We start from the raw sequence: 8,552 nt of genomic DNA on the forward strand, positions 1-8,552 counted from the left end.
AAGGTCCACACGCTGGGTATAGCTCATTGGCAAAGCACTTGTTTAGCATGCATGAATCCTGTGTTCAAATCCGGTGGAGAGGATGGGGGACGGAGAAGAGAAAGAACTGTATTCTGTACTATGGTTGCTACTCGGCTGCTGCCTAGCGGCACTTGGCAGTGGCGCCTGGCATATATGAGAAGGAAGGAACACAAGGCTCGGCTCGGGACAGAGTCTTGAGTTGGACTCTCAGCCTCTTATTCCCTTAACACCGTGATTCCAGATGGGTAGCTGCCCCATGCTGAGCCTCAGTTTTCTTAAGTGTAAAATAAAAGCAAGGTGGTAACGACACCTACCTTAAGGGGCGTTGGTGACTGTTGGCTGTGAAGCACTGAAACCATCAGGCCTTCACCAAACAGCTGATTCTCTCTCCCTATGGACAGAAATGCCAGGGAGCATGGCGGCTTCCAGCCAATAACATGCACACTGCCTATTCAGGTTGCAATAGCTGCTGTCTTGTGCCCACCTTCCCTCCCTTGTACTGTTTTTTGTTTTGTTTTGTTTTTTCGAGACAGGGTTTCTCTGTGTACCCTTGGCTGTCCTGGGCTCGCTTTGTAGACCAGGCTGGCTTTGAACTCACAGCGATCCGCCTGGCTCTGCTTCCCCAGTGCTGGGATTAAAGGTGTGAGCCACCACGCCTGGCTCCTCGTGCTGTTTTCGTGTATTCATTTATTTCCAAGATTTTTTTTCCTCCCTAACACAGAAGATATTATAGATGTCTATTATAAGTATAAAGCTGTGGAGTAAACAGACAAGGCCACATATATGACCTGATTAATTAAAGAAACATTCAAGCAAAACAAGATGAGTTTTTAAAACTTATTTTTTTTTTTCGAGACAAGGTTTCTCTGTGTAGCCTTGGCTGTTCTGGACTAACTTTGTAGACCAGGCTGGCCTCTAATTTACAGCAATCTGCCTGCCTCTGCCTCCCAAGTGCTGGGATTAAAGGCGTGCCCCACTACCACCCGGCTGAGTTTTTAAAACTTATAATCCAGAATCCCCCAAATTTCAGTTCCAACTATTTTGCTTCTCACAGCTGACATATCTGTACCACTTAGAAATATTTACTTTTACTTTGTGTATGGTTGCTTTTGCCCAAATGTACATCTGTGCACCCTGTGCATGTAGTACCCGCTGAGGACACCGGAGGGCTTCTGATTTCGCCCCTGAAACTGGAGAGTTCCAGATGGTTGTCAGACACCATGAAGGTGTAGGACCTGAACCTGGGTGGTGTGCAAGAGCGTCAAGTGCTCTTAACCCTGAGCCATCTCTCTACCCCCACCTTTGTATAACTTTTAATTATTTTAAATCTAATAACCTTTTTGTTTAAAATACTGGCGGTCACGAACTCTTTCAGAAACCAGTCCTATGTGGCAGGCGTCTCACAGAAACTGAAGATGGCCTTTATGACTGGGCAAGCCCTGGAAAAACCAACGAAGCATCAATCAACACTGTTCTGTGCTCTGGGGACATAGGTGCAAGCAAGGCGAAGGGCTCTCATAAGGCTTGTACTTTAAAGGATAAGGTTGGAGATGGAGACAGATGTGAAAGACAAGTGCACAGAAGGTACTTAAGACATAGGGAGTACAGGGGAAAGAGGGATGCCTTGGAGCACAAACCAGAGGTTGGGAAGGGCAGTGGAGATCAGGTGCCTGTGTGGGAAAGGTCTGTAGTGAGCTGCCCTTCTGGAGACTAATGAAGACAGTTGTCAGCCATCAGCATTGGGTCCTCGGGAACTGGCCAGGGGAAATGTCTCTCTCCCTAAGCCAGATATGGGTGGCTAGCTACCTTCATTCGAGGTGTCTATGCAGGGCGATCTCAGGTTCAGGGCTTCCTGCTCCATAGGCTGAGGCCTCTTGTGGAGACTAGATCAGGATTTTTGTCATCTTTGCCCAATCTTGCTGGCTTCACAAGGCTACTCTCAGAAACCTAATCTGTGTTTCCAGGGAATCCTACTTAAAGCTAGAGTAGCTGCACACAGCAGATGCTCAATAAACAATTTTTGAAAGGGTCCATGCTGCTGTCTCTAGCTGACATGCTTTCCACACACACTCTACCCAGAGTCCTTTGAGGTCTTGAGGCCTTGTATACAGCAGACACCCAATAAATGCCCTGGTGGTAGGCGTTGGAGAGGAACTAGTGCTAGTAGCACACAGCAAACTTGGAGTGGTTCGCCAGCTCTCCCCCGCCACAGATACCCGGTGGAAGCGACCCTGCAAGGCTGGTGTGTCCAAACCCGCCACCAGACTCCATGAACTAAAGCAGACTGTCGCGGGCGGGGTGGTCACTGATCCGTCTGCTTTGCAGAAGGGTTACTTTTTTAAACGCCAAAATGGCGGAATTCTTTAGACCCTCCCCCCCCCCCCGCTTTATAGCCAATTTTTTAAAAATCCTATTTTCTGCCAAAAATATTGAAAATCGATGGCGGCGCAAAGTTTGCCAAATGGCCTATGGAAACCCCAAACTCGCCCTCCACATCCCCTCATTAATGGAAACTCTTGATTGCATTTCTCTGCAAGGCCGAGCCTCTGCCCTCCCCGCGGCTCCGGATACAGATAGCAGTGCCGGTGGGCTTATTCGCCCGGGAGCCCGCAGCCCCCACCTGCAGCGCCCGGCCCTGGATCTGAGGAACCACCTCCCTAGCCCGCAGCGGGTGCGGCAGGAGATGGGAAAGGACCTGGGGCGGCGCCCGCAGGACCCCAGCACTCACTGTGCTGGCCGGGACGGGGGTGTGGCGTCCTGGCAGCAGCCAGCGGGAGCCTTGGACCCGAGCTTACCTGCAGGGTTAGCGGGTGCTGCCCGCACCCAGCGACCGTGGGAGTCCGGCGCGGCGCGCGCCTGCGCACACGGGGGCGGGAGTGGGTGGGGGCGGGCCAGTTCCCTGCAGAGCGCCGCGCCGAGCTCCTAGCCTGGAAGGTTTGCGCGGGCTTGGGGCCCTGGTTGCAGCTTTTGCCTTCCGTCCGGGCCCTGGGGGGGTGTAGACTTAATTGCCTCTTCCCCTGGGACAGGTAGCTGCGCTGGAGAACTGGGTGGAGATTCTGGGAACCTTAGGGCCTGGAGAAGCAGCCAGCCTGATGGAAATCCAGCTGAGCGGACTGTATTAGGCAAGGCTGCACACCTGCAGACACACTCGAGTTCCACATTTGGAGAAGACGACTCCCGGAGTTTCAGGAAACTTTCCTAGGACGGCTGAAGAGCAAGGAAGCCTGGCTGCCTTGAGCTTGCCTGGCATGAAGAACTCCAGCCGCGCTAGCCGTTGGGTGACCTGGAGACATCACTGTACCTCCTGCGCTTCCATTCAACATTGGGAGACTATCAAGCCATATTCTAGAGTTCGATAATGGTTCCTTATGTGTTGATTTGATCAAGTCATTGCTCTTCTTGTGCCTCCCATTTCCTTAACTATCTGCCTCTACCAGACTTCTTTTATCGGTTCTTTTGTTTTGTTTTGTTTTTTTGAGACAGGGTTTCTCTGTGTAGCCTTGGCTGTCCTGAACTGGCTTTGTAGACCAGGCTGACCTCGAACTCACAGTGATCTGCCTGCCTCTGCCTCCCGAGTGCTGGGATTAAAGGCGGCCCTTTTATCGGTTCTTAACTCTGGCATCACAGCAGTAAAATCAGAGAGACTTAACTCGAGTTTAATCCCAGAACTCGGAGGCAAAGGCAGGTGGATCTCGGTGAGTGCATCTACAAAGCGAATGCAGATCAGCCAAGGCTACACAGAGAAACAAAACAAGGGACAGGTCTATCTGGCCCTTTGTGATAGCAATCAGCCAAATCTTTAGATTCAGTCCAGATGAAAAATAGTTCTTATTTAAATAATAAATTCTCCCAGTTGCTGTGATCAAGTTTAAATTTATGTAGATTTTAATTATTCTTTACATGTGTTCTTCCTTGCCTCAACGGTTTTAACCATATTTTGTGTTGTAGGGGCAAGATTAGTTAGAAAATGGATGGAGACTACCAACACCTCTTTACACACACACACACACACACACACACACACCCCTCAGTTTAATCTCTATTCATACTCTGCTTATTTAAGATTCCAAAGTAGCTAAGTATTAGAAAATGGCAAACCTATTTGAACACATGGTTTCTCTATTACAAACCCATATTTTAGGGATTCAAACAGATGCATGAAGTTTGAGCAGGTGGGACCCAGAAACAGCTTATATAGACTTCAGTTGCTATTTTTTTTTTTTTTTGCCTATTTACATATTTATTGGCGGATGTGATGTGGGCAGTTCTGCCCCAATGTTCAGGGTACTCTGTGGGCCCCAGCCTGCTTTTAGGAGTGAGCAAGTCCAATGCTTGCTTCATATTCCACCCACTTCCCAAGAGCAGGCCCAGATGATGTTGGCATCCAGCAGTATGGAGGAAACCGTTGTTTGGAAGCTACCCATATTTCCTGTTCCTATCAGAGTAGACGCACATCGCTGATTCAGTAGTCCAAGGATCTCAGAACAGCAGGTTTTTGCCCTTTGCGTGTGAAAACATCTCTGCTTCCACAGACAAGCCAGACTGTACAAATCAGGAATCCTTCTAACACAGACACCCAAAAGGGCTGCATAAAGGTACCACCAGAAGGCTTGCTGCTCTTGTGGAGGACCCATGTTTGGTATGTACTCATAACCATCTGGAACTCCAGTTCCAGAGGATCTGATGGCATCTTCTCACCTCTGCAGTCATCAGTCATGCACATGGTGTACGTGCATACACATGTACTACACAGACATGGAGCAAAACATTCATGCACATAAACTCAAAATATTACAAGAAGCAAGCAAACACAAGGAAGGGAAGCAAATTCCCCAAACTTGCAAGGGGTCCCCAAACTTGCAAGGGGAAGTTGTCAGGAGCAGCACACAGGGAAGCAGCCCCTTGGCACTGGCATTTCTCTTGTTGGGGAGGTTGTTTTGGGGTAGTGCAGGGCTCAGCTGCACTTTCGTTTTGTCATTCATGGTGACAGCAGGTAGGACATTGAGCCCTTGTGGTATTGTGGACTTGGAACTGAATTTCCCTGTCTCATGACCAGACACTTGACAAGGCAGTGGGGGTGCATGCCTTTAATCCTAGCACTCCGGTAGCACTGGAAGGTGTATCGCTGTGAGTTTGAGGCCAGCCTGCTCTACAGAGTGAGTTCTAGGACAGCCAATGCTACACAGTGAAACCCTGACTTAAAAAAAAAAAAAAAAAAAAGCTCAGACACTCACCTCACAATGGGGGCTCCTTTGAAATTTTCCTTTGCTTCCCATGCAAGCAGTGTGGGTACACTGAGCATAGGGGCAGAACTGCCCACATCACATCCGCCAATAAATATGTAAAAAAAACTGACCCCATTTTTTCCCTCTGGCTTGTTCTAAGTCATTTCTCTTCAGCTATCTTGAGTTCCAGAATAGTTAGCCCCTATAGGCTAGTCATCGTGTGTCATAACTGAACTGCCCACCCAATGAGTTCCAAGGTAACTTCATAGAACTAGCCCTGCATGACTGAGGCTGCCTGACTATGCAGAGTTCTTGCCCTGAGTTCTATCCTGTCAGTATCATGAGGGCACTTAGGGTACTAGTCCCATTATTCCCAGGATGGCTGCGCTCGACCCTCCCCCCAAATGCGCAAAGCTCTGTAACCTTGAGCAATACTCCCAAACTCTCCCCCCCTTTTAAATGTCCTATTATGACAGCATCACTAATGTAGTCCTGCCTCAGCCTCCTAAGTAGCTGAGAGTACAGAAATGAGTAACAGGCACTTTTAGCCACTGTCGGACCCTTAAGGTGGCACATTGTCAAATGTGGCCTTTGGGAACCAGGCCTGTGGCAACTACCTCACTAGACTACAGCTCTAGGAAAATACACAGGTCATTTGGGGTAGTGTTCAGATATCATTTTTCTTTGTTTGGATGCTCAGTGCTTAGTGGAGTCAAGACATTGATGGAAAATCAAATTCCTTCTTTTTTTTTTTTTTTCTTTTTTTCCAAGACAGGATTTCCCTGTTTAGCCTTGGCTGTCCTGGACTCACTTTTGCAGACCAGGCAGACCTCCAACTTACACCTCTGCCTCCCAAGTGCTGGGACTACAGGCGTGCACCACCACGCCCGGTGAGAATCAAATGCCTAAACTCATGCCGTATGCACTGGCTCTTGGTTCATCCTACCCTTTAGAAAGTATTGTTTTGTTTTGTTTTTTAAGTATGAGTGCAAGTATACATATGCCATGGTTCATGAGTGTCAAGAGTCAAACTTTTGGGAGTCAGTTCTTTTCTTCCATCATGGGTTCTAGGGATCAAGCTTGTGCAGCAAAAGCTTTTACCTGCTTTGCCATCTCCCTGGGCCTACCTCTTGGCAGTCACACTGAAGCCAGAAAGGTAATGCCAAATTGGTGCTGGGAAAGACACTAACTTGTAGAATTAAAAAAAAGAGAAAAACCACCACAGACATGAGAACTTGCCCACTTAACCATCAGCAGACCTCATAGGAAGAACAGCATCTGCACTGACTTGAGATACCAGTACAATTTTGAGAATATCAGGGCACAAAGGCATATTCCTGTAGACCCGGTGACTCAGGGGGCTGAGGCAGGATTCCTTGAGGTCAGTTCTGGGCTTGCCTGGGCAAAATAGCAAGGCACCATATTACTGAAAGGTTCACACTACTTATGTGTACCAGTGTCTGCCTGCATGTTATGTGTTCTTGTGTCTGCCTGGGGCCCATGGAGGCCACTGGATGCCCTGGGATTGGAGTTAAACCATGTAGGTGCTGGGACTTGAACCTGGACCCTCTGGAAGGGCAGCCAGTGCTCTTAACCACTAAGCCATCTCTCTAGATTGTAACAATTAAGGAGGAGGAGGAGACTGGCCTGTTTGGAAATTTGGTTTTTACCTGGTTCCTTGGAAAGCCATCGGCCAAATAGTTTAATTTGGGTTGGTAACGTAACTTTACCAGGAATACCTCCTCCACTTTGTTTACAACATTGTCTTGTGTGCATATACACATGCTCACATATCCAGAGGGCAGCTGGCAGTTCTTTCTTTAGACTATATGGGTCCCAAGGACTGTACTTAGGTTGTGTCAGGCTTGCTGGCATAGTGCTTTTACCTGTTTAGTCATCTCTTGGACTCCTACTTTGGTCTGCGTGTGTGGCCCAGTGCTTGAGCTCAACCCTAGACAATGGCCTCTGTTCACCATAGGAAGGGATGGATGCTCCTGGTTTTGGCTCATTAGGCCACCCAATGGAGCAGATGCAGGACAAGGTGACAGCGGAAGCCTAACTCTGTCCAGCCCTGAAATCTCAAGGCCCGCTGCTAAAAGCCCCCACCGATCTTCGTATGGTCACAAGCACTCTCAGAGCTCATCTGCTTTCCAATGGGACCTGGCACAAAATAGGTACTCAAGAAAAATCCATCTCCTCTTTTTTGAACACATGTATTTAGACAGGGTTTCCTTGTGTAGAGCCCTGGCTGTCCTGGAACTCACTTTGTAGAACTCTTGAGAGATCCACTTGTCTCTGCTTCCAGAGCACTGGGACTACAGTCTTGCATCCCATGCCTGGCTTCCTTTATCTATTTTTGATTTCCATTTTGCCCAGGAGCTATCACAGTGACATATACACCAGAAGACAGACCACTAAGAGGAAGAATGAACTTAGACTTCCCTTCCCCTCCCCATATTCATCTTGTTCGCACAAAGACTAGCAGCTAAGTATGAAGTGACCCGCCACCTAGCTAGCTTAACAGTCCAAAAGAAGGGACAGTCCAATTACATAATGACCTAGTTTAGAAACTTTGGGGTATTTTTCAGAAATTGAAAAAACTGGTTAGTTCAACTTCCTGAGTTGAGCATGGCACCCACATGAGCCTTAGGCAATGGTGCCAACCCTCATCTATACCAATGGTTTGCTTGTTCTCCATGCCTTTAAAGTGCCACAGTACACTAGTTATCAAATGGTAACTTGGGAGAGTTAGAAATGATGTGTACTGCTGAGGGAATCCAATTCCTTATCAGAGCACCAAGCAAGAAGGCCAAAAATGGCTCCGTGGCTAAAAGCACTTGCTGCCAACTCTGGAGTTTAATTTTTAGGACCCACATAGCAGGAGAGTACTTCTGAAAGCAGTCTCTGACCTTCACAAACCTGTCAGCCAGATTATTGGTTACATAGCAGTTTCCTAAAAACCTGGCTCCATTTCCTTGAGCTTTTTGTAGCGACAAGCACTCAACCTAGTGTCTTGTGTGTTCTGCTAACACTGTGGCTGCTAACATTACTCGCCTGGGTGTGAAATTAAGACAGGTGCCACCACACTCAGCTCCAGGGCAGGCTCTGGGTGGTAGGGCCAATGGTACTTGACAAAGAATGGACTGGAACATGTGGCAATCTTCTGGGATAGCAGAGCTGACTGTGTTTTGAAGCACTGGGTATCAAACCTACGGCTTCACATCTGCCAGAAAAGTGCTCTATCACCTCTGGTCCATGTTTTATTATAACCTTTCTGTTAGGGGAACTCAACTGGGTGTAATCACA

The sequence above is a fragment of the Acomys minous genome (assembly GCF_964271855.1).
Source record: "Acomys minous genome assembly, chromosome: 3".
Taxonomy (NCBI): Eukaryota; Metazoa; Chordata; class Mammalia; order Rodentia; family Muridae; genus Acomys; species Acomys minous.